Raw genomic sequence first — 26,884 nt, 5'->3', positions numbered from 1 at the left:
ACAGGCTAGCGGCCACGCGGAAAGAAGAAACCTAGACCTAAAACGACGGTTAGGAAAACTTGCACCTGCAGGTGAAGGAAGCCCTCCCAGTACCTACTGATGTACCGTGCCACAACATCCAACCAGGCAACTACATGTTTCTGAAGGAAAATCGCAGAAAGACCTGCCTGGCAGTTCCAAGTACTGCTCGGCACCCGCACAGCAGCAAAGGTAAAGGAGTTTGCATGGGGAAGGTCCGAGAGGAGCTCGGGTAAGTGTGGCTTTTGTGGGGAGCGGGGCTGTGTTGAGAGCACAGGTAGGGCCATCCTGGGTCAGACCAAAGGTCCATCTAGCCCAGCATCCTGTCTTCCGACAGTGGCCACTGTGGGATGTCCCAGAGGGGGTGAAGAGAGAAGGGAATCAAGCGATTCCTCTCCTGTCCTGTCCTGTCCTCCATTTCCAGGCTGTGACTGACTGACAGACAGACAGAGGCTAGGGACGCCCTTCCTACCCATCCCGGCTAATAGCCTTTGATGGACCTAACCTCGATTGACTGTATGGAGTTCTTTTCTGTAGCTTGTTAAAGTCCTGGTCTTCACAACGTCCTCTGGCAAGGAGTTCCACAGGTTGAAGATGCGCTGCGTGAAGGGAAAAGCTTCCTTTTTGTTTGTTTTAAGCCCGCTGCCTGTTAATTTCATTTGGTGACCCCCTAGTTCTTACCTTATGGGAACAACTTTTCCGTACTGACTTTTTCCACCCCAGTCGTGCTTACATACCCCTGTCTCCTAAGCTCCCTTAGTCGTCTCTTTGTCTACGCTGAAGAGTCCCAGTCCTTTTCATCTGTCTTCCTATGGGACCCGTTTCAAAATCCCTCCTCATTTTTGTTGCCGTCCTCTGAACTTTTCCAATGCCAGTTGATCTTTTCGGAGATGAGGCGAGCACGTGTGTTCGCCATCTGCCAGATGTGCCCGTACCACGGGCTTAGCAGAGGGGCGCTAAGATTGTCTCGGTCTTCTTCTCTATCCCTTGTGAAAGGATTCCTAACGTTCGGTTTGCTTTTTTTGCATGCTGCTGCACATTGCGTGGATGTTTTCAGAGAGCTCTCCACAGTGACTCCAAGAATCTCTCCCTCGAGTGGTTGTAGCTAAATGAGTCCCCGTCATTTTGTATGTGGAGTCCGGGATTCTTTTTTCCAATGTGCATTACTTGACGTTTATCAACATGAGCTTTCATTTGCCATTTGGTTGCCCAGTCACTTAGTTTTGTGGGATCGTTTTGAACTCTTCAGTCTGCTTTGTTCCTAACTATCTTGAGCAGTTTGGTACACCTCACTGTTTACCCCTTTCTCCAGATGATTCCTAAATAAGTTGAATAGGATTAGTCCGAGGACGGAGCCGGAGGGGGAAGAGAAGTGTGTACCGCTAGTTACTTCTCTCCAATCTGAAAACTGACCATTTATTCCTACCCTTGGTTTCCTGTCTTTTGCGGATTGATAACTGGCTAAGAGAGGACCTTCTCTCTTATCCTGTGACAACTTACGTGACTTAAGAGCCTTTGGCGAGGGACTTTGTCTCCCCCGAGGTCCTTTAAGGGTGTTTACCTCGCCCATCCCTTGTGGCTCCTGGGCTGTCTGTCTTTGTGAGGCGATCTCTGTGCCCCTACCGCACCCCTGGTGGCCATTTCAAACTAGAGCCTCTTTCTCCCCCTTCACCTCCCCCCTCAGTGTCGATTAGGCAAAATAGGCGCCCTTTTCTCTTTCACATTGCTCCTTTTTTGTCTCCAGTGCCCGTTGGGTGTTTACAATTGTCCTGTCCCTGCTTTCACTCTCTGCAGCCCCCCTGCAACCGTCTTTTGGCCCGGTGCTCGTTGTGCAGCGTTGCTGCCTTTCCCCCCTTTACTGTCCCCTTATAGCTACCCCTGTCGGCCTTCCGTCTTCTCTGGCCCCTAGAGTGCACTAGGCAGGTCGGCCACGCTTGAAGGGTGACGTGTACGCTTTCAATATGGGAATAGTTGAGATCTCCCGCTAGTATTGAGGTTGTTGTTTTTATAGCCCCCCCCCTTCTGTCCTGTTGCATTTCTTGGTGACTATGGCTATCCTGGTCAGGTGTGGTGGATAATAGATCCCTACAGCTATATTCTTCTCCTTAAAGCATGGAATGACGATCCAAAGAGATTGTTTGGTTCATTTAAGGTTTTTACTTGACTTGATTCTGCATTTTTTTGCCTGTCCAGTGCCGCTGCCCCAGCAGCACGAGCTGTTCTGTCCTTCCGATATGTACCCTGGTATGACTGTGTCCCATTGATTGTCCTCTTTCCACCAGGTTTCCGTGATGCCTATTGTATCCGTATCCTCCTGTAATACGAGGGAGGCACTCTAGTTTACCCATCTTCTTATGTAGACGTCTAGCGTTTACGTAGAAGCTCTTGAAAAATGTGTCCCTGTTTTTCTGTCTGCCGTTTCCAGTTACGTTGGGCTCTTTTTTATGTGACCTTTGTTTGTGTCTCGTGGGATCTTAGCCATACTTTGCCATCTTCCATCCTCTCTTCTGTATTGACAGACCTTCCCCTAAGAGATGTGTCTGTCCGATCCACGTGCTCCTCCGCACCCGTGGGCTTTCCCCTAGTCTTTTAGTTAACAAAACAAAACAAAACAAAACTGCACTACAACCTTTGTAATGTTAAGGACCGGCGATTTGATTTAGGTGGAGCCCATCCTTCCTGAACAGAGTCCCCCTTTCCCAAAAGTTTGCCCAGTTCCTAATCAATCCAACCCCTCGTCTCTACACCATCGTCTCATCCACGCGTTGAGACTCTGAAGCTGCCTGCCTGCCTTGGCCTGCGTGTGGAACTGGAAGCATTTCGGAGAGAGTTTGCCCGGGAAACGTGCGGGAGGAGCTCGGGTAAGTGTGACTTTTTGGGGGTCTGTGCGAAGTATCCAAGTGTCTGTCTGTCTGTCTGTCTGACTTGATTGACTGACCGGTGCTCGTTGCAGGGACTGTGTGACCGTGTGCGTGGCGGCTTAAAAAGTGTGAATTGGGAGCGCTTTATGCAGGTATGGGCCTTCAGGGCTTGTATGGATTGGAGGCAAGGCTTGCAGCCAGCAGCCTTATGAGCAAGGCAGCCAGAGCGAACCGAGTGAGCAGCGAACAGGACGGCCGTCGATGGGGGAGTTTGCCTGGGGAAGGTCCGAGAGGAGCTCGGGTAAGTGTGGCTTTTGTGGGGAGCGGGGCTGTGTTGAGAACACAGGTAGGGCCATCCTGGGTCAGACCAAAGGTCCATCTAGCCCAGCATCCTGTCTTCCGACAGTGGCCACTGTGGGATGTCCCAGAGGGGGTGAAGAGAGAAGGGAATCAAGCGATTCCTCTCCTGTCCTGTCCTGTCCTGTCCTCCATTTCCAGGCTGTGACTGACTGACAGACAGAGGCTAGGGACGCCCTTCCTACCCATCCCGGCTAATAGCCTTTGATGGACCTAACCTCGATTGACTGTATGGAGTTCTTTTCTGTAGCTTGTTAAAGTCCTGGTCTTCACAACGTCCTCTGGCAAGGAGTTCCACAGGTTGAAGATGCGCTGCGTGAAGGGAAAAGCTTCCTTTTTGTTTGTTTTAAGCCCGCTGCCTGTCAATTTCATTTGGTGACCCCCTAGTTCTTACCTTATGGGAACAACTTTTCCGTACTGACTTTTTCCACCCCAGTCGTGCTTACATACCCCTCTCTCCTAAGCTCCCTTAGTCGTCTCTTTGTCTACGCTGAAGAGTCCCAGTCCTTTTCATCTGTCTTCCTATGGGACCCGTTTCAAAATCCCTCCTCATTTTTGTTGCCGTCCTCTGAACTTTTCCAATGCCAGTTGATCTTTTCGGAGATGAGGCGAGCACGTGTGTTCGCCATCTGCCAGATGTGCCCGTACCACGGGCTTAGCAGAGGGGCGCTAAGATTGTCTCGGTCTTCTTCTCTATCCCTTGTGAAAGGATTCCTAACGTTCGGTTTGCTTTTTTTGCATGCTGCTGCACATTGCGTGGATGTTTTCAGAGAGCTCTCCACAGTGACTCCAAGAATCTCTCCCTCGAGTGGTTGTAGCTAAATGAGTCCCCGTCATTTTGTATGTGGAGTCCGGGATTCTTTTTTCCAATGTGCATTACTTGACGTTTATCAACATGAGCTTTCATTTGCCATTTGGTTGCCCAGTCACTTAGTTTTGTGGGATCGTTTTGAACTCTTCAGTCTGCTTTGTTCCTAACTATCTTGAGCAGTTTGGTACACCTCACTGTTTACCCCTTTCTCCAGATGATTCCTAAATAAGTTGAATAGGATTAGTCCGAGGACGGAGCCGGAGGGGGAAGAGAAGTGTGTACCGCTAGTTACTTCTCTCCAATCTGAAAACTGACCATTTATTCCTACCCTTGGTTTCCTGTCTTTTGCGGATTGATAACTGGCTAAGAGAGGACCTTCTCTCTTATCCTGTGACAACTTACGTGACTTAAGAGCCTTTGGCGAGGGACTTTGTCTCCCCCGAGGTCCTTTAAGGGTGTTTACCTCGCCCATCCCTTGTGGCTCCTGGGCTGTCTGTCTTTGTGAGGCGATCTCTGTGCCCCTACCGCACCCCTGGTGGCCATTTCAAACTAGAGCCTCTTTCTCCCCCTTCACCTCCCCCCTCAGTGTCGATTAGGCAAAATAGGCGCCCTTTTCTCTTTCACATTGCTCCTTTTTTGTCTCCAGTGCCCGTTGGGTGTTTACAATTGTCCTGTCCCTGCTTTCACTCTCTGCAGCCCCCCTGCAACCGTCTTTTGGCCCGGTGCTCGTTGTGCAGCGTTGCTGCCTTTCCCCCCTTTACTGTCCCCTTATAGCTACCCCTGTCGGCCTTCCGTCTTCTCTGGCCCCTAGAGTGCACTAGGCAGGTCGGCCACGCTTGAAGGGTGACGTGTACGCTTTCAATATGGGAATAGTTGAGATCTCCCGCTAGTATTGAGGTTGTTATTTTTATAGCCCCCCCCCCTTCTGTCCTGTTGCATTTCTTGGTGACTATGGCTATCCTGGTCAGGTGTGGTGGATAATAGATCCCTACAGCTATATTCTTCTCCTTAAAGCATGGAATGACGATCCAAAGAGATTGTTTGGTTCATTTAAGGTTTTTACTTGACTTGATTCTGCATTTTTTTGCCTGTCCAGTGCCGCTGCCCCAGCAGCACGAGCTGTTCTGTCCTTCCGATATGTACCCTGGTATGACTGTGTCCCATTGATTGTCCTTTCCACCAGGTTTCCGTGATGCCTATTGTATCCGTATCCTCCTGTAATACGAGGGAGGCACTCTAGTTTACCCATCTTCTTATGTAGACGTCTAGCGTTTACGTAGAAGCTCTTGAAAAATGTGTCCCTGTTTTTCTGTCTGCCGTTTCCAGTTACGTTGGGCTCTTTTTTATGTGACCTTTGTTTGTGTCTCGTGGGATCTTAGCCATACTTTGCCATCTTCCATCCTCTCTTCTGTATTGACAGACCTTCCCCTAAGAGATGTGTCTGTCCGATCCACGTGCTCCTCCGCACCCGTGGGCTTTCCCCTAGTCTTTTAGTTAACAAAACAAAACAAAACAAAACTGCACTACAACCTTTGTAATGTTAAGGACCGGCGATTTGATTTAGGTGGAGCCCATCCTTCCTGAACAGAGTCCCCCTTTCCCAAAAGTTTGCCCAGTTCCTAATCAATCCAACCCCTCGTCTCTACACCATCGTCTCATCCACGCGTTGAGACTCTGAAGCTGCCTGCCTGCCTTGGCCTGCGTGTGGAACTGGAAGCATTTCGGAGAGAGTTTGCCCGGGAAACGTGCGGGAGGAGCTCGGGTAAGTGTGACTTTTTGGGGGTCTGTGCGAAGTATCCAAGTGTCTGTCTGTCTGTCTGACTTGATTGACTGACCGGTGCTCGTTGCAGGGACTGTGTGACCGTGTGCGTGGCGGCTTAAAAAGTGTGAATTGGGAGCGCTTTATGCAGGTATGGGCCTTCAGGGCTTGTATGGATTGGAGGCAAGGCTTGCAGCCAGCAGCCTTATGAGCAAGGCAGCCAGAGCGAACCGAGTGAGCAGCGAACAGGACGGCCGTCGATGGGGGAGTTTGCCTGGGGAAGGTCCGAGAGGAGCTCGGGTAAGTGTGGCTTTTGTGGGGAGCGGGGCTGTGTTGAGAACACAGGTAGGGCCATCCTGGGTCAGACCAAAGGTCCATCTAGCCCAGCATCCTGTCTTCCGACAGTGGCCACTGTGGGATGTCCCAGAGGGGGTGAAGAGAGAAGGGAATCAAGCGATTCCTCTCCTGTCCTGTCCTGTCCTGTCCTGTCCTCCATTTCCAGGCTGTGACTGACTGACAGACAGAGGCTAGGGACGCCCTTCCTACCCATCCCGGCTAATAGCCTTTGATGGACCTAACCTCGATTGACTGTATGGAGTTCTTTTCTGTAGCTTGTTAAAGTCCTGGTCTTCACAACGTCCTCTGGCAAGGAGTTCCACAGGTTGAAGATGCGCTGCGTGAAGGGAAAAGCTTCCTTTTTGTTTGTTTTAAGCCCGCTGCCTGTCAATTTCATTTGGTGACCCCCTAGTTCTTACCTTATGGGAACAACTTTTCCGTACTGACTTTTTCCACCCCAGTCGTGCTTACATACCCCTGTCTCCTAAGCTCCCTTAGTCGTCTCTTTGTCTACGCTGAAGAGTCCCAGTCCTTTTCATCTGTCTTCCTATGGGACCCGTTTCAAAATCCCTCCTCATTTTTGTTGCCGTCCTCTGAACTTTTCCAATGCCAGTTGATCTTTTCGGAGATGAGGCGAGCACGTGTGTTCGCCATCTGCCAGATGTGCCCGTACCACGGGCTTAGCAGAGGGGCGCTAAGATTGTCTCGGTCTTCTTCTCTATCCCTTGTGAAAGGATTCCTAACGTTCGGTTTGCTTTTTTTGCATGCTGCTGCACATTGCGTGGATGTTTTCAGAGAGCTCTCCACAGTGACTCCAAGAATCTCTCCCTCGAGTGGTTGTAGCTAAATGAGTCCCCGTCATTTTGTATGTGGAGTCCGGGATTCTTTTTTCCAATGTGCATTACTTGACGTTTATCAACATGAGCTTTCATTTGCCATTTGGTTGCCCAGTCACTTAGTTTTGTGGGATCGTTTTGAACTCTTCAGTCTGCTTTGTTCCTAACTATCTTGAGCAGTTTGGTACACCTCACTGTTTACCCCTTTCTCCAGATGATTCCTAAATAAGTTGAATAGGATTAGTCCGAGGACGGAGCCGGAGGGGGAAGAGAAGTGTGTACCGCTAGTTACTTCTCTCCAATCTGAAAACTGACCATTTATTCCTACCCTTGGTTTCCTGTCTTTTGCGGATTGATAACTGGCTAAGAGAGGACCTTCTCTCTTATCCTGTGACAACTTACGTGACTTAAGAGCCTTTGGCGAGGGACTTTGTCTCCCCCGAGGTCCTTTAAGGGTGTTTACCTCGCCCATCCCTTGTGGCTCCTGGGCTGTCTGTCTTTGTGAGGCGATCTCTGTGCCCCTACCGCACCCCTGGTGGCCATTTCAAACTAGAGCCTCTTTCTCCCCCTTCACCTCCCCCCTCAGTGTCGATTAGGCAAAATAGGCGCCCTTTTCTCTTTCACATTGCTCCTTTTTTGTCTCCAGTGCCCGTTGGGTGTTTACAATTGTCCTGTCCCTGCTTTCACTCTCTGCAGCCCCCCTGCAACCGTCTTTTGGCCCGGTGCTCGTTGTGCAGCGTTGCTGCCTTTCCCCCCTTTACTGTCCCCTTATAGCTACCCCTGTCGGCCTTCCGTCTTCTCTGGCCCCTAGAGTGCACTAGGCAGGTCGGCCACGCTTGAAGGGTGACGTGTACGCTTTCAATATGGGAATAGTTGAGATCTCCCGCTAGTATTGAGGTTGTTATTTTTATAGCCCCCCCCCCTTCTGTCCTGTTGCATTTCTTGGTGACTATGGCTATCCTGGTCAGGTGTGGTGGATAATAGATCCCTACAGCTATATTCTTCTCCTTAAAGCATGGAATGACGATCCAAAGAGATTGTTTGGTTCATTTAAGGTTTTTACTTGACTTGATTCTGCATTTTTTTGCCTGTCCAGTGCCGCTGCCCCAGCAGCACGAGCTGTTCTGTCCTTCCGATATGTACCCTGGTATGACTGTGTCCCATTGATTGTCCTTTCCACCAGGTTTCCGTGATGCCTATTGTATCCGTATCCTCCTGTAATACGAGGGAGGCACTCTAGTTTACCCATCTTCTTATGTAGACGTCTAGCGTTTACGTAGAAGCTCTTGAAAAATGTGTCCCTGTTTTTCTGTCTGCCGTTTCCAGTTACGTTGGGCTCTTTTTTATGTGACCTTTGTTTGTGTCTCGTGGGATCTTAGCCATACTTTGCCATCTTCCATCCTCTCTTCTGTATTGACAGACCTTCCCCTAAGAGATGTGTCTGTCCGATCCACGTGCTCCTCCGCACCCGTGGGCTTTCCCCTAGTCTTTTAGTTAACAAAACAAAACAAAACAAAACTGCACTACAACCTTTGTAATGTTAAGGACCGGCGATTTGATTTAGGTGGAGCCCATCCTTCCTGAACAGAGTCCCCCTTTCCCAAAAGTTTGCCCAGTTCCTAATCAATCCAACCCCTCGTCTCTACACCATCGTCTCATCCACGCGTTGAGACTCTGAAGCTGCCTGCCTGCCTTGGCCTGCGTGTGGAACTGGAAGCATTTCGGAGAGAGTTTGCCCGGGAAACGTGCGGGAGGAGCTCGGGTAAGTGTGACTTTTTGGGGGTCTGTGCGAAGTATCCAAGTGTCTGTCTGTCTGTCTGACTTGATTGACTGACCGGTGCTCGTTGCAGGGACTGTGTGACCGTGTGCGTGGCGGCTTAAAAAGTGTGAATTGGGAGCGCTTTATGCAGGTATGGGCCTTCAGGGCTTGTATGGATTGGAGGCAAGGCTTGCAGCCAGCAGCCTTATGAGCAAGGCAGCCAGAGCGAACCGAGTGAGCAGCGAACAGGACGGCCGTCGATGGGGGAGTTTGCCTGGGGAAGGTCCGAGAGGAGCTCGGGTAAGTGTGGCTTTTGTGGGGAGCGGGGCTGTGTTGAGAACACAGGTAGGGCCATCCTGGGTCAGACCAAAGGTCCATCTAGCCCAGCATCCTGTCTTCCGACAGTGGCCACTGTGGGATGTCCCAGAGGGGGTGAAGAGAGAAGGGAATCAAGCGATTCCTCTCCTGTCCTGTCCTGTCCTGTCCTGTCCTCCATTTCCAGGCTGTGACTGACTGACAGACAGAGGCTAGGGACGCCCTTCCTACCCATCCCGGCTAATAGCCTTTGATGGACCTAACCTCGATTGACTGTATGGAGTTCTTTTCTGTAGCTTGTTAAAGTCCTGGTCTTCACAACGTCCTCTGGCAAGGAGTTCCACAGGTTGAAGATGCGCTGCGTGAAGGGAAAAGCTTCCTTTTTGTTTGTTTTAAGCCCGCTGCCTGTCAATTTCATTTGGTGACCCCCTAGTTCTTACCTTATGGGAACAACTTTTCCGTACTGACTTTTTCCACCCCAGTCGTGCTTACATACCCCTGTCTCCTAAGCTCCCTTAGTCGTCTCTTTGTCTACGCTGAAGAGTCCCAGTCCTTTTCATCTGTCTTCCTATGGGACCCGTTTCAAAATCCCTCCTCATTTTTGTTGCCGTCCTCTGAACTTTTCCAATGCCAGTTGATCTTTTCGGAGATGAGGCGAGCACGTGTGTTCGCCATCTGCCAGATGTGCCCGTACCACGGGCTTAGCAGAGGGGCGCTAAGATTGTCTTGGTCTTCTTCTCTATCCCTTGTGAAAGGATTCCTAACGTTCGGTTTGCTTTTTTTGCATGCTGCTGCACATTGCGTGGATGTTTTCAGAGAGCTCTCCACAGTGACTCCAAGAATCTCTCCCTCGAGTGGTTGTAGCTAAATGAGTCCCCGTCATTTTGTATGTGGAGTCCGGGATTCTTTTTTCCAATGTGCATTACTTGACGTTTATCAACATGAGCTTTCATTTGCCATTTGGTTGCCCAGTCACTTAGTTTTGTGGGATCGTTTTGAACTCTTCAGTCTGCTTTGTTCCTAACTATCTTGAGCAGTTTGGTACACCTCACTGTTTACCCCTTTCTCCAGATGATTCCTAAATAAGTTGAATAGGATTAGTCCGAGGACGGAGCCGGAGGGGGAAGAGAAGTGTGTACCGCTAGTTACTTCTCTCCAATCTGAAAACTGACCATTTATTCCTACCCTTGGTTTCCTGTCTTTTGCGGATTGATAACTGGCTAAGAGAGGACCTTCTCTCTTATCCTGTGACAACTTACGTGACTTAAGAGCCTTTGGCGAGGGACTTTGTCTCCCCCGAGGTCCTTTAAGGGTGTTTACCTCGCCCATCCCTTGTGGCTCCTGGGCTGTCTGTCTTTGTGAGGCGATCTCTGTGCCCCTACCGCACCCCTGGTGGCCATTTCAAACTAGAGCCTCTTTCTCCCCCTTCACCTCCCCCCTCAGTGTCGATTAGGCAAAATAGGCGCCCTTTTCTCTTTCACATTGCTCCTTTTTTGTCTCCAGTGCCCGTTGGGTGTTTACAATTGTCCTGTCCCTGCTTTCACTCTCTGCAGCCCCCCTGCAACCGTCTTTTGGCCCGGTGCTCGTTGTGCAGCGTTGCTGCCTTTCCCCCCTTTACTGTCCCCTTATAGCTACCCCTGTCGGCCTTCCGTCTTCTCTGGCCCCTAGAGTGCACTAGGCAGGTCGGCCACGCTTGAAGGGTGACGTGTACGCTTTCAATATGGGAATAGTTGAGATCTCCCGCTAGTATTGAGGTTGTTGTTTTTATAGCCCCCCCCCCTTCTGTCCTGTTGCATTTCTTGGTGACTATGGCTATCCTGGTCAGGTGTGGTGGATAATAGATCCCTACAGCTATATTCTTCTCCTTAAAGCATGGAATGACGATCCAAAGAGATTGTTTGGTTCATTTAAGGTTTTTACTTGACTTGATTCTGCATTTTTTTTGCCTGTCCAGTGCCGCTGCCCCAGCAGCACGAGCTGTTCTGTCCTTCCGATATGTACCCTGGTATGACTGTGTCCCATTGATTGTCCTCTTTCCACCAGGTTTCCGTGATGCCTATTGTATCCGTATCCTCCTGTAATACGAGGGAGGCACTCTAGTTTACCCATCTTCTTATGTAGACGTCTAGCGTTTACGTAGAAGCTCTTGAAAAATGTGTCCCTGTTTTTCTGTCTGCCGTTTCCAGTTACGTTGGGCTCTTTTTTATGTGACCTTTGTTTGTGTCTCGTGGGATCTTAGCCATACTTTGCCATCTTCCATCCTCTCTTCTGTATTGACAGACCTTCCCCTAAGAGATGTGTCTGTCCGATCCACGTGCTCCTCCGCACCCGTGGGCTTTCCCCTAGTCTTTTAGTTAACAAAACAAAACAAAACAAAACTGCACTACAACCTTTGTAATGTTAAGGACCGGCGATTTGATTTAGGTGGAGCCCATCCTTCCTGAACAGAGTCCCCCTTTCCCAAAAGTTTGCCCAGTTCCTAATCAATCCAACCCCTCGTCTCTACACCATCGTCTCATCCACGCGTTGAGACTCTGAAGCTGCCTGCCTGCCTTGGCCTGCGTGTGGAACTGGAAGCATTTCGGAGAGAGTTTGCCCGGGAAACGTGCGGGAGGAGCTCGGGTAAGTGTGACTTTTTGGGGGTCTGTGCGAAGTATCCAAGTGTCTGTCTGTCTGTCTGACTTGATTGACTGACCGGTGCTCGTTGCAGGGACTGTGTGACCGTGTGCGTGGCGGCTTAAAAAGTGTGAATTGGGAGCGCTTTATGCAGGTATGGGCCTTCAGGGCTTGTATGGATTGGAGGCAAGGCTTGCAGCCAGCAGCCTTATGAGCAAGGCAGCCAGAGCGAACCGAGTGAGCAGCGAACAGGACGGCCGTCGATGGGGGAGTTTGCCTGGGGAAGGTCCGAGAGGAGCTCGGGTAAGTGTGGCTTTTGTGGGGAGCGGGGCTGTGTTGAGAACACAGGTAGGGCCATCCTGGGTCAGACCAAAGGTCCATCTAGCCCAGCATCCTGTCTTCCGACAGTGGCCACTGTGGGATGTCCCAGAGGGGGTGAAGAGAGAAGGGAATCAAGCGATTCCTCTCCTGTCCTGTCCTGTCCTGTCCTGTCCTCCATTTCCAGGCTGTGACTGACTGACAGACAGAGGCTAGGGACGCCCTTCCTACCCATCCCGGCTAATAGCCTTTGATGGACCTAACCTCGATTGACTGTATGGAGTTCTTTTCTGTAGCTTGTTAAAGTCCTGGTCTTCACAACGTCCTCTGGCAAGGAGTTCCACAGGTTGAAGATGCGCTGCGTGAAGGGAAAAGCTTCCTTTTTGTTTGTTTTAAGCCCGCTGCCTGTCAATTTCATTTGGTGACCCCCTAGTTCTTACCTTATGGGAACAACTTTTCCGTACTGACTTTTTCCACCCCAGTCGTGCTTACATACCCCTGTCTCCTAAGCTCCCTTAGTCGTCTCTTTGTCTACGCTGAAGAGTCCCAGTCCTTTTCATCTGTCTTCCTATGGGACCCGTTTCAAAATCCCTCCTCATTTTTGTTGCCGTCCTCTGAACTTTTCCAATGCCAGTTGATCTTTTCGGAGATGAGGCGAGCACGTGTGTTCGCCATCTGCCAGATGTGCCCGTACCACGGGCTTAGCAGAGGGGCGCTAAGATTGTCTCGGTCTTCTTCTCTATCCCTTGTGAAAGGATTCCTAACGTTCGGTTTGCTTTTTTTGCATGCTGCTGCACATTGCGTGGATGTTTTCAGAGAGCTCTCCACAGTGACTCCAAGAATCTCTCCCTCGAGTGGTTGTAGCTAAATGAGTCCCCGTCATTTTGTATGTGGAGTCCGGGATTCTTTTTTCCAATGTGCATTACTTGACGTTTATCAACATGAGCTTTCATTTGCCATTTGGTTGCCCAGTCACTTAGTTTTGTGGGATCGTTTTGAACTCTTCAGTCTGCTTTGTTCCTAACTATCTTGAGCAGTTTGGTACACCTCACTGTTTACCCCTTTCTCCAGATGATTCCTAAATAAGTTGAATAGGATTAGTCCGAGGACGGAGCCGGAGGGGGAAGAGAAGTGTGTACCGCTAGTTACTTCTCTCCAATCTGAAAACTGACCATTTATTCCTACCCTTGGTTTCCTGTCTTTTGCGGATTGATAACTGGCTAAGAGAGGACCTTCTCTCTTATCCTGTGACAACTTACGTGACTTAAGAGCCTTTGGCGAGGGACTTTGTCTCCCCCGAGGTCCTTTAAGGGTGTTTACCTCGCCCATCCCTTGTGGCTCCTGGGCTGTCTGTCTTTGTGAGGCGATCTCTGTGCCCCTACCGCACCCCTGGTGGCCATTTCAAACTAGAGCCTCTTTCTCCCCCTTCACCTCCCCCCTCAGTGTCGATTAGGCAAAATAGGCGCCCTTTTCTCTTTCACATTGCTCCTTTTTTGTCTCCAGTGCCCGTTGGGTGTTTACAATTGTCCTGTCCCTGCTTTCACTCTCTGCAGCCCCCCTGCAACCGTCTTTTGGCCCGGTGCTCGTTGTGCAGCGTTGCTGCCTTTCCCCCCTTTACTGTCCCCTTATAGCTACCCCTGTCGGCCTTCCGTCTTCTCTGGCCCCTAGAGTGCACTAGGCAGGTCGGCCACGCTTGAAGGGTGACGTGTACGCTTTCAATATGGGAATAGTTGAGATCTCCCGCTGGTATTGAGGTTGTTATTTTTATAGCCCCCCCCCTTCTGTCCTGTTGCATTTCTTGGTGACTATGGCTATCCTGGTCAGGTGTGGTGGATAATAGATCCCTACAGCTATATTCTTCTCCTTAAAGCATGGAATGACGATCCAAAGAGATTGTTTGGTTCATTTAAGGTTTTTACTTGACTTGATTCTGCATTTTTTTGCCTGTCCAGTGCCGCTGCCCCAGCAGCACGAGCTGTTCTGTCCTTCCGATATGTACCCTGGTATGACTGTGTCCCATTGATTGTCCTCTTTCCACCAGGTTTCCGTGATGCCTATTGTATCCGTATCCTCCTGTAATACGAGGGAGGCACTCTAGTTTACCCATCTTCTTATGTAGACGTCTAGCGTTTACGTAGAAGCTCTTGAAAAATGTGTCCCTGTTTTTCTGTCTGCCGTTTCCAGTTACGTTGGGCTCTTTTTTATGTGACCTTTGTTTGTGTCTCGTGGGATCTTAGCCATACTTTGCCATCTTCCATCCTCTCTTCTGTATTGACAGACCTTCCCCTAAGAGATGTGTCTGTCCGATCCACGTGCTCCTCCGCACCCGTGGGCTTTCCCCTAGTCTTTTAGTTAACAAAACAAAACAAAACAAAACTGCACTACAACCTTTGTAATGTTAAGGACCGGCGATTTGATTTAGGTGGAGCCCATCCTTCCTGAACAGAGTCCCCCTTTCCCAAAAGTTTGCCCAGTTCCTAATCAATCCAACCCCTCGTCTCTACACCATCGTCTCATCCACGCGTTGAGACTCTGAAGCTGCCTGCCTGCCTTGGCCTGCGTGTGGAACTGGAAGCATTTCGGAGAGAGTTTGCCCGGGAAACGTGCGGGAGGAGCTCGGGTAAGTGTGACTTTTTGGGGGTCTGTGCGAAGTATCCAAGTGTCTGTCTGTCTGTCTGTCTCTGTCTGACTTGATTGACTGACCGGTGCTCGTTGCAGGGACTGTGTGACCGTGTGCGTGGCGGCTTAAAAAGTGTGAATTGGGAGCGCTTTATGCAGGTATGGGCCTTCAGGGCTTGTATGGATTGGAGGCAAGGCTTGCAGCCAGCAGCCTTATGAGCAAGGCAGCCAGAGCGAACCGAGTGAGCAGCGAACAGGACGGCCGTCGATGGGGGAGTTTGCCTGGGGAAGGTCCGAGAGGAGCTCGGGTAAGTGTGGCTTTTGTGGGGAGCGGGGCTGTGTTGAGAGCACAGGTAGGGCCATCCTGGGTCAGACCAAAGGTCCATCTAGCCCAGCATTCTGTCTTCCGACAGTGGCCACTGTGGGATGTCCCAGAGGGGGTGAAGAGAGAAGGGAATCAAGCGATTCCTCTCCTGTCCTGTCCTGTCCTGTCCTGTCCTCCATTTCCAGGCTGTGACTGACTGACAGACAGAGGCTAGGGACGCCCTTCCTACCCATCCCGGCTAATAGCCTTTGATGGACCTAACCTCGATTGACTGTATGGAGTTCTTTTCTGTAGCTTGTTAAAGTCCTGGTCTTCACAACGTCCTCTGGCAAGGAGTTCCACAGGTTGAAGATGCGCTGAGTGAAGGGAAAAGCTTCCTTTTTGTTTGTTTTAAGCCCGCTGCCTGTCAATTTCATTTGGTGACCCCCTAGTTCTTACCTTATGGGAACAACTTTTCCATACTGACTTTTTCCACCCCAGTCGTGCTTACATACCCCTCTCTCCTAAGCTCCCTTAGTCGTCTCTTTGTCTACGCTGAAGAGTCCCAGTCCTTTTCATCTGTCTTCCTATGGGACCCGTTTCAAAATCCCTCCTCATTTTTGTTGCCGTCCTCTGAACTTTTCCAATGCCAGTTGATCTTTTCGGAGATGAGGCGAGCACGTGTGTTCGCCATCTGCCAGATGTGCCCGTACCACGGGCTTAGCAGAGGGGCGCTAAGATTGTCTCGGTCTTCTTCTCTATCCCTTGTGAAAGGATTCCTAACGTTCGGTTTGCTTTTTTTGCATGCTGCTGCACATTGCGTGGATGTTTTCAGAGAGCTCTCCACAGTGACTCCAAGAATCTCTCCCTCGAGTGGTTGTAGCTAAATGAGTCCCCGTCATTTTGTATGTGGAGTCCGGGATTCTTTTTTCCAATGTGCATTACTTGACGTTTATCAACATGAGCTTTCATTTGCCATTTGGTTGCCCAGTCACTTAGTTTTGTGGGATCGTTTTGAACTCTTCAGTCTGCTTTGTTCCTAACTATCTTGAGCAGTTTGGTACACCTCACTGTTTACCCCTTTCTCCAGATGATTCCTAAATAAGTTGAATAGGATTAGTCCGAGGACGGAGCCGGAGGGGGAAGAGAAGTGTGTACCGCTAGTTACTTCTCTCCAATCTGAAAACTGACCATTTATTCCTACCCTTGGTTTCCTGTCTTTTGCGGATTGATAACTGGCTAAGAGAGGACCTTCTCTCTTATCCTGTGACAACTTACGTGACTTAAGAGCCTTTGGCGAGGGACTTTGTCTCCCCCGAGGTCCTTTAAGGGTGTTTACCTCGCCCATCCCTTGTGGCTCCTGGGCTGTCTGTCTTTGTGAGGCGATCTCTGTGCCCCTACCGCACCCCTGGTGGCCATTTCAAACTAGAGCCTCTTTCTCCCCCTTCACCTCCCCCCTCAGTGTCGATTAGGCAAAATAGGCGCCCTTTTCTCTTTCACATTGCTCCTTTTTTGTCTCCAGTGCCCGTTGGGTGTTTACAATTGTCCTGTCCCTGCTTTCACTCTCTGCAGCCCCCCTGCAACCGTCTTTTGGCCCGGTGCTCGTTGTGCAGCGTTGCTGCCTTTCCCCCCTTTACTGTCCCCTTATAGCTACCCCTGTCGGCCTTCCGTCTTCTCTGGCCCCTAGAGTGCACTAGGCAGGTCGGCCACGCTTGAAGGGTGACGTGTACGCTTTCAATATGGGAACAGTTGAGATCTCCCGCTAGTATTGAGGTTGTTGTTTTTATAGCCCCCCCCCCCTTCTGTCCTGTTGCATTTCTTGGTGACTATGGCTATCCTGGTCAGGTGTGGTGGATAATAGATCCCTACAGCTATATTCTTCTCCTTAAAGCATGGAATGACGATCCAAAGAGATTGTTTGGTTCATTTAAGGTTTTTACTTGACTTGATTCTGCATTTTTTTGCCTGTCCAGTGCCGCTGCCCCAGCAGCACGAGCTGTTCTGTCCTTCCGATATGTACCCTGGTATGACTGTGTCCCATTGATTGTCCTCTTTCCACCAGGTTTCCGTGATGCCTATTGTATCCGTATCCTCCTGTAATACGAGGGAGGCACTCTAGTTTACCCATCTTCTTATGTAGACGTCTAGCGTTTACGTAGAAGCTCTTGAAAAATGTGTCCCTGTTTTTCTGTCTGCCGTTTCCAGTTACGTTGGGCTCTTTTTTATGTGACCTTTGTTTGTGTCTCGTGGGATCTTAGCCATACTTTGCCATCTTCCATCCTCTCTTCTGTATTGACAGACCTTCCCCTAAGAGATGTGTCTGTCCGATCCACGTGCTCCTCCGCACCCGTGGGCTTTCCCCTAGTCTTTTAGTTAACAAAACAAAACAAAACAAAACTGCACTACAACCTTTGTAATGTTAAGGACCGGCGATTTGATTTAGGTGGAGCCCATCCTTCCTGAACAGAGTCCCCCTTTCCCAAAAGTTTGCCCAGTTCCTAATCAATCCAACCCCTCGTCTCTACACCATCGTCTCATCCACGCGTTGAGACTCTGAAGCTGCCTGCCTGCCTTGGCCTGCGTGTGGAACTGGAAGCATTTCGGAGAGAGTTTGCCCGGGAAACGTGCGGGAGGAGCTCGGGTAAGTGTGACTTTTTGGGGGTCTGTGCGAAGTATCCAAGTGTCTGTCTGTCTGTCTCTGTCTCTGTCTGACTTGATTGACTGACCGGTGCTCGTTGCAGGGACTGTGTGACCGTGTGCGTGGCGGCTTAAAAAGTGTGAATTGGGAGCGCTTTATGCAGGTATGGGCCTTCAGGGCTTGTATGGATTGGAGGCAAGGCTTGCAGCCAGCAGCCTTATGAGCAAGGCAGCCAGAGCGAACCGAGTGAGCAGCGAACAGGACGGCCGTCGATGGGGGAGTTTGCCTGGGGAAGGTCCGAGAGGAGCTCGGGTAAGTGTGGCTTTTGTGGGGAGCGGGGCTGTGTTGAGAACACAGGTAGGGCCATCCTGGGTCAGACCAAAGGTCCATCTAGCCCAGCATCCTGTCTTCCGACAGTGGCCACTGTGGGATGTCCCAGAGGGGGTGAAGAGAGAAGGGAATCAAGCGATTCCTCTCCTGTCCTGTCCTGTCCTGTCCTCCATTTCCAGGCTGTGACTGACTGACAGACAGAGGCTAGGGACGCCCTTCCTACCCATCCCGGCTAATAGCCTTTGATGGACCTAACCTCGATTGACTGTATGGAGTTCTTTTCTGTAGCTTGTTAAAGTCCTGGTCTTCACAACGTCCTCTGGCAAGGAGTTCCACAGGTTGAAGATGCGCTGCGTGAAGGGAAAAGCTTCCTTTTTGTTTGTTTTAAGCCCGCTGCCTGTCAATTTCATTTGGTGACCCCCTAGTTCTTACCTTATGGGAACAACTTTTCCGTACTGACTTTTTCCACCCCAGTCGTGCTTACATACCCCTCTCTCCTAAGCTCCCTTAGTCGTCTCTTTGTCTACGCTGAAGAGTCCCAGTCCTTTTCATCTGTCTTCCTATGGGACCCGTTTCAAAATCCCTCCTCATTTTTGTTGCCGTCCTCTGAACTTTTCCAATGCCAGTTGATCTTTTCGGAGATGAGGCGAGCACGTGTGTTCGCCATCTGCCAGATGTGCCCGTACCACGGGCTTAGCAGAGGGGCGCTAAGATTGTCTCGGTCTTCTTCTCTATCCCTTGTGAAAGGATTCCTAACGTTCGGTTTGCTTTTTTTGCATGCTGCTGCACATTGCGTGGATGTTTTCAGAGAGCTCTCCACAGTGACTCCAAGAATCTCTCCCTCGAGTGGTTGTAGCTAAATGAGTCCCCGTCATTTTGTATGTGGAGTCCGGGATTCTTTTTTCCAATGTGCATTACTTGACGTTTATCAACATGAGCTTTCATTTGCCATTTGGTTGCCCAGTCACTTAGTTTTGTGGGATCGTTTTGAACTCTTCAGTCTGCTTTGTTCCTAACTATCTTGAGCAGTTTGGTACACCTCACTGTTTACCCCTTTCTCCAGATGATTCCTAAATAAGTTGAATAGGATTAGTCCGAGGACGGAGCCGGAGGGGGAAGAGAAGTGTGTACCGCTAGTTACTTCTCTCCAATCTGAAAACTGACCATTTATTCCTACCCTTGGTTTCCTGTCTTTTGCGGATTGATAACTGGCTAAGAGAGGACCTTCTCTCTTATCCTGTGACAACTTACGTGACTTAAGAGCCTTTGGCGAGGGACTTTGTCTCCCCCGAGGTCCTTTAAGGGTGTTTACCTCGCCCATCCCTTGTGGCTCCTGGGCTGTCTGTCTTTGTGAGGCGATCTCTGTGCCCCTACCGCACCCCTGGTGGCCATTTCAAACTAGAGCCTCTTTCTCCCCCTTCACCTCCCCCCTCAGTGTCGATTAGGCAAAATAGGCGCCCTTTTCTCTTTCACATTGCTCCTTTTTTGTCTCCAGTGCCCGTTGGGTGTTTACAATTGTCCTGTCCCTGCTTTCACTCTCTGCAGCCCCCCTGCAACCGTCTTTTGGCCCGGTGCTCGTTGTGCAGCGTTGCTGCCTTTCCCCCCTTTACTGTCCCCTTATAGCTACCCCTGTCGGCCTTCCGTCTTCTCTGGCCCCTAGAGTGCACTAGGCAGGTCGGCCACGCTTGAAGGGTGACGTGTACGCTTTCAATATGGGAATAGTTGAGATCTCCCGCTGGTATTGAGGTTGTTATTTTTATAGCCCCCCCCCCCTTCTGTCCTGTTGCATTTCTTGGTGACTATGGCTATCCTGGTCAGGTGTGGTGGATAATAGATCCCTACAGCTATATTCTTCTCCTTAAAGCATGGAATGACGATCCAAAGAGATTGTTTGGTTCATTTAAGGTTTTTACTTGACTTGATTCTGCATTTTTTTGCCTGTCCAGTGCCGCTGCCCCAGCAGCACGAGCTGTTCTGTCCTTCCGATATGTACCCTGGTATGACTGTGTCCCATTGATTGTCCTCTTTCCACCAGGTTTCCGTGATGCCTATTGTATCCGTATCCTCCTGTAATACGAGGGAGGCACTCTAGTTTACCCATCTTCTTATGTAGACGTCTAGCGTTTACGTAGAAGCTCTTGAAAAATGTGTCCCTGTTTTTCTGTCTGCCGTTTCCAGTTACGTTGGGCTCTTTTTTATGTGACCTTTGTTTGTGTCTCGTGGGATCTTAGCCATACTTTGCCATCTTCCATCCTCTCTTCTGTATTGACAGACCTTCCCCTAAGAGATGTGTCTGTCCGATCCACGTGCTCCTCCGCACCCGTGGGCTTTCCCCTAGTCTTTTAGTTAACAAAACAAAACAAAACAAAACTGCACTACAACCTTTGTAATGTTAAGGACCGGCGATTTGATTTAGGTGGAGCCCATCCTTCCTGAACAGAGTCCCCCTTTCCCAAAAGTTTGCCCAGTTCCTAATCAATCCAACCCCTCGTCTCTACACCATCGTCTCATCCACGCGTTGAGACTCTGAAGCTGCCTGCCTGCCTTGGCCTGCGTGTGGAACTGGAAGCATTTCGGAGAGAGTTTGCCCGGGAAACGTGCGGGAGGAGCTCGGGTAAGTGTGACTTTTTGGGGGTCTGTGCGAAGTATCCAAGTGTCTGTCTGTCTGTCTGTCTCTGTCTGACTTGATTGACTGACCGGTGCTCGTTGCAGGGACTGTGTGACCGTGTGCGTGGCGGCTTAAAAAGTGTGAATTGGGAGCGCTTTATGCAGGTATGGGCCTTCAGGGCTTGTATGGATTGGAGGCAAGGCTTGCAGCCAGCAGCCTTATGAGCAAGGCAGCCAGAGCGAACCGAGTGAGCAGCGAACAGGACGGCCGTCGATGGGGGAGTTTGCCTGGGGAAGGTCCGAGAGGAGCTCGGGTAAGTGTGGCTTTTGTGGGGAGCGGGGCTGTGTTGAGAGCACAGGTAGGGCCATCCTGGGTCAGACCAAAGGTCCATCTAGCCCAGCATTCTGTCTTCCGACAGTGGCCACTGTGGGATGTCCCAGAGGGGGTGAAGAGAGAAGGGAATCAAGCGATTCCTCTCCTGTCCTGTCCTGTCCTGTCCTGTCCTCCATTTCCAGGCTGTGACTGACTGACAGACAGAGGCTAGGGACGCCCTTCCTACCCATCCCGGCTAATAGCCTTTGATGGACCTAACCTCGATTGACTGTATGGAGTTCTTTTCTGTAGCTTGTTAAAGTCCTGGTCTTCACAACGTCCTCTGGCAAGGAGTTCCACAGGTTGAAGATGCGCTGAGTGAAGGGAAAAGCTTCCTTTTTGTTTGTTTTAAGCCCGCTGCCTGTCAATTTCATTTGGTGACCCCCTAGTTCTTACCTTATGGGAACAACTTTTCCATACTGACTTTTTCCACCCCAGTCGTGCTTACATACCCCTCTCTCCTAAGCTCCCTTAGTCGTCTCTTTGTCTACGCTGAAGAGTCCCAGTCCTTTTCATCTGTCTTCCTATGGGACCCGTTTCAAAATCCCTCCTCATTTTTGTTGCCGTCCTCTGAACTTTTCCAATGCCAGTTGATCTTTTCGGAGATGAGGCGAGCACGTGTGTTCGCCATCTGCCAGATGTGCCCGTACCACGGGCTTAGCAGAGGGGCGCTAAGATTGTCTCGGTCTTCTTCTCTATCCCTTGTGAAAGGATTCCTAACGTTCGGTTTGCTTTTTTTGCATGCTGCTGCACATTGCGTGGATGTTTTCAGAGAGCTCTCCACAGTGACTCCAAGAATCTCTCCCTCGAGTGGTTGTAGCTAAATGAGTCCCCGTCATTTTGTATGTGGAGTCCGGGATTCTTTTTTCCAATGTGCATTACTTGACGTTTATCAACATGAGCTTTCATTTGCCATTTGGTTGCCCAGTCACTTAGTTTTGTGGGATCGTTTTGAACTCTTCAGTCTGCTTTGTTCCTAACTATCTTGAGCAGTTTGGTACACCTCACTGTTTACCCCTTTCTCCAGATGATTCCTAAATAAGTTGAATAGGATTAGTCCGAGGACGGAGCCGGAGGGGGAAGAGAAGTGTGTACCGCTAGTTACTTCTCTCCAATCTGAAAACTGACCATTTATTCCTACCCTTGGTTTCCTGTCTTTTGCGGATTGATAACTGGCTAAGAGAGGACCTTCTCTCTTATCCTGTGACAACTTACGTGACTTAAGAGCCTTTGGCGAGGGACTTTGTCTCCCCCGAGGTCCTTTAAGGGTGTTTACCTCGCCCATCCCTTGTGGCTCCTGGGCTGTCTGTCTTTGTGAGGCGATCTCTGTGCCCCTACCGCACCCCTGGTGGCCATTTCAAACTAGAGCCTCTTTCTCCCCCTTCACCTCCCCCCTCAGTGTCGATTAGGCAAAATAGGCGCCCTTTTCTCTTTCACATTGCTCCTTTTTTGTCTCCAGTGCCCGTTGGGTGTTTACAATTGTCCTGTCCCTGCTTTCACTCTCTGCAGCCCCCCTGCAACCGTCTTTTGGCCCGGTGCTCGTTGTGCAGCGTTGCTGCCTTTCCCCCCTTTACTGTCCCCTTATAGCTACCCCTGTCGGCCTTCCGTCTTCTCTGGCCCCTAGAGTGCACTAGGCAGGTCGGCCACGCTTGAAGGGTGACGTGTACGCTTTCAATATGGGAACAGTTGAGATCTCCCGCTAGTATTGAGGTTGTTGTTTTTATAGCCCCCCCCCCCTTCTGTCCTGTTGCATTTCTTGGTGACTATGGCTATCCTGGTCAGGTGTGGTGGATAATAGATCCCTACAGCTATATTCTTCTCCTTAAAGCATGGAATGACGATCCAAAGAGATTGTTTGGTTCATTTAAGGTTTTTACTTGACTTGATTCTGCATTTTTTTGCCTGTCCAGTGCCGCTGCCCCAGCAGCACGAGCTGTTCTGTCCTTCCGATATGTACCCTGGTATGACTGTGTCCCATTGATTGTCCTCTTTCCACCAGGTTTCCGTGATGCCTATTGTATCCGTATCCTCCTGTAATACGAGGGAGGCACTCTAGTTTACCCATCTTCTTATGTAGACGTCTAGCGTTTACGTAGAAGCTCTTGAAAAATGTGTCCCTGTTTTTCTGTCTGCCGTTTCCAGTTACGTTGGGCTCTTTTTTATGTGACCTTTGTTTGTGTCTCGTGGGATCTTAGCCATACTTTGCCATCTTCCATCCTCTCTTCTGTATTGACAGACCTTCCCCTAAGAGATGTGTCTGTCCGATCCACGTGCTCCTCCGCACCCGTGGGCTTTCCCCTAGTCTTTTAGTTAACAAAACAAAACAAAACAAAACTGCACTACAACCTTTGTAATGTTAAGGACCGGCGATTTGATTTAGGTGGAGCCCATCCTTCCTGAACAGAGTCCCCCTTTCCCAAAAGTTTGCCCAGTTCCTAATCAATCCAACCCCTCGTCTCTACACCATCGTCTCATCCACGCGTTGAGACTCTGAAGCTGCCTGCCTGCCTTGGCCTGCGTGTGGAACTGGAAGCATTTCGGAGAGAGTTTGCCCGGGAAACGTGCGGGAGGAGCTCGGGTAAGTGTGACTTTTTGGGGGTCTGTGCGAAGTATCCAAGTGTCTGTCTGTCTGTCTCTGTCTCTGTCTGACTTGATTGACTGACCGGTGCTCGTTGCAGGGACTGTGTGACCGTGTGCGTGGCGGCTTAAAAAGTGTGAATTGGGAGCGCTTTATGCAGGTATGGGCCTTCAGGGCTTGTATGGATTGGAGGCAAGGCTTGCAGCCAGCAGCCTTATGAGCAAGGCAGCCAGAGCGAACCGAGTGAGCAGCGAACAGGACGGCCGTCGATGGGGGAGTTTGCCTGGGGAAGGTCCGAGAGGAGCTCGGGTAAGTGTGGCTTTTGTGGGGAGCGGGGCTGTGTTGAGAACACAGGTAGGGCCATCCTGGGTCAGACCAAAGGTCCATCTAGCCCAGCATCCTGTCTTCCGACAGTGGCCACTGTGGGATGTCCCAGAGGGGGTGAAGAGAGAAGGGAATCAAGCGATTCCTCTCCTGTCCTGTCCTGTCCTGTCCTCCATTTCCAGGCTGTGACTGACTGACAGACAGAGGCTAGGGACGCCCTTCCTACCCATCCCGGCTAATAGCCTTTGATGGACCTAACCTCGATTGACTGTATGGAGTTCTTTTCTGTAGCTTGTTAAAGTCCTGGTCTTCACAACGTCCTCTGGCAAGGAGTTCCACAGGTTGAAGATGCGCTGCGTGAAGGGAAAAGCTTCCTTTTTGTTTGTTTTAAGCCCGCTGCCTGTCAATTTCATTTGGTGACCCCCTAGTTCTTACCTTATGGGAACAACTTTTCCGTACTGACTTTTTCCACCCCAGTCGTGCTTACATACCCCTCTCTCCTAAGCTCCCTTAGTCGTCTCTTTGTCTACGCTGAAGAGTCCCAGTCCTTTTCATCTGTCTTCCTATGGGACCCGTTTCAAAATCCCTCCTCATTTTTGTTGCCGTCCTCTGAACTTTTCCAATGCCAGTTGATCTTTTCGGAGATGAGGCGAGCACGTGTGTTCGCCATCTGCCAGATGTGCCCGTACCACGGGCTTAGCAGAGGGGCGCTAAGATTGTCTCGGTCTTCTTCTCTATCCCTTGTGAAAGGATTCCTAACGTTCGGTTTGCTTTTTTTGCATGCTGCTGCACATTGCGTGGATGTTTTCAGAGAGCTCTCCACAGTGACTCCAAGAATCTCTCCCTCGAGTGGTTGTAGCTAAATGAGTCCCCGTCATTTTGTATGTGGAGTCCGGGATTCTTTTTTCCAATGTGCATTACTTGACGTTTATCAACATGAGCTTTCATTTGCCATTTGGTTGCCCAGTCACTTAGTTTTGTGGGATCGTTTTGAACTCTTCAGTCTGCTTTGTTCCTAACTATCTTGAGCAGTTTGGTACACCTCACTGTTTACCCCTTTCTCCAGATGATTCCTAAATAAGTTGAATAGGATTAGTCCGAGGACGGAGCCGGAGGGGGAAGAGAAGTGTGTACCGCTAGTTACTTCTCTCCAATCTGAAAACTGACCATTTATTCCTACCCTTGGTTTCCTGTCTTTTGCGGATTGATAACTGGCTAAGAGAGGACCTTCTCTCTTATCCTGTGACAACTTACGTGACTTAAGAGCCTTTGGCGAGGGACTTTGTCTCCCCCGAGGTCCTTTAAGGGTGTTTACCTCGCCCATCCCTTGTGGCTCCTGGGCTGTCTGTCTTTGTGAGGCGATCTCTGTGCCCCTACCGCACCCCTGGTGGCCATTTCAAACTAGAGCCTCTTTCTCCCCCTTCACCTCCCCCCTCAGTGTCGATTAGGCAAAATAGGCGCCCTTTTCTCTTTCACATTGCTCCTTTTTTGTCTCCAGTGCCCGTTGGGTGTTTACAATTGTCCTGTCCCTGCTTTCACTCTCTGCAGCCCCCCTGCAACCGTCTTTTGGCCCGGTGCTCGTTGTGCAGCGTTGCTGCCTTTCCCCCCTTTACTGTCCCCTTATAGCTACCCTGTCGGCCTTCCGTCTTCTCTGGCCCCTAGAGTGCACTAGGCAGGTCGGCCACGCTTGAAGGGTGACGTGTACGCTTTCAATATGGGAATAGTTGAGATCTCCCGCTAGTATTGAGGTTGTTGTTTTTATAGCCCCCCCCCTTCTGTCCTGTTGCATTTCTTGGTGACTATGGCTATCCTGGTCAGGTGTGGTGGATAATAGATCCCTACAGCTATATTCTTCTCCTTAAAGCATGGAATGACGATCCAAAGAGATTGTTTGGTTCATTTAAGGTTTTTACTTGACTTGATTCTGCATTTTTTTGCCTGTCCAGTGCCGCTGCCCCAGCAGCACGAGCTGTTCTGTCCTTCCGATATGTACCCTGGTATGACTGTGTCCCATTGATTGTCCTCTTTCCACCAGGTTTCCGTGATGCCTATTGTATCCGTATCCTCCTGTAATACGAGGGAGGCACTCTAGTTTACCCATCTTCTTATGTAGACGTCTAGCGTTTACGTAGAAGCTCTTGAAAAATGTGTCCCTGTTTTTCTGTCTGCCGTTTCCAGTTACGTTGGGCTCTTTTTTATGTGACCTTTGTTTGTGTCTCGTGGGATCTTAGCCATACTTTGCCATCTTCCATCCTCTCTTCTGTATTGACAGACCTTCCCCTAAGAGATGTGTCTGTCCGATCCACGTGCTCCTCCGCACCCGTGGGCTTTCCCCTAGTCTTTTAGTTAACAAAACAAAACAAAACAAAACTGCACTACAACCTTTGTAATGTTAAGGACCGGCGATTTGATTTAGGTGGAGCCCATCCTTCCTGAACAGAGTCCCCCTTTCCCAAAAGTTTGCCCAGTTCCTAATCAATCCAACCCCTCGTCTCTACACCATCGTCTCATCCACGCGTTGAGACTCTGAAGCTGCCTGCCTGCCTTGGCCTGCGTGTGGAACTGGAAGCATTTCGGAGAGAGTTTGCCCGGGAAACGTGCGGGAGGAGCTCGGGTAAGTGTGACTTTTTGGGGGTCTGTGCGAAGTATCCAAGTGTCTGTCTGTCTCTGTCTGACTTGATTGACTGACCGGTGCTCGTTGCAGGGACTGTGTGACCGTGTGCGTGGCGGCTTAAAAAGTGTGAATTGGGAGCGCTTTATGCAGGTATGGGCCTTCAGGGCTTGTATGGATTGGAGGCAAGGCTTGCAGCCAGCAGCCTTATGAGCAAGGCAGCCAGAGCGAACCGAGTGAGCAGCGAACAGGACGGCCGTCGATGGGGGAGTTTGCCTGGGGAAGGTCCGAGAGGAGCTCGGGTAAGTGTGGCTTTTGTGGGGAGCGGGGCTGTGTTGAGAGCACAGGTAGGGCCATCCTGGGTCAGACCAAAGGTCCATCTAGCCCAGCATCCTGTCTTCCGACAGTGGCCACTGTGGGATGTCCCAGAGGGGGTGAAGAGAGAAGGGAATCAAGCGATTCCTCTCCTGTCCTGTCCTGTCCTCCATTTCCAGGCTGTGACTGACTGACAGAC

The sequence above is a fragment of the Pelodiscus sinensis genome, chromosome 1 (assembly GCF_049634645.1).
Source record: "Pelodiscus sinensis isolate JC-2024 chromosome 1, ASM4963464v1, whole genome shotgun sequence".
Taxonomy (NCBI): Eukaryota; Metazoa; Chordata; order Testudines; family Trionychidae; genus Pelodiscus; species Pelodiscus sinensis.
The sequence above is the reverse complement of the archived record's forward strand: the minus strand, read 5'-3'. Positions refer to the sequence as shown.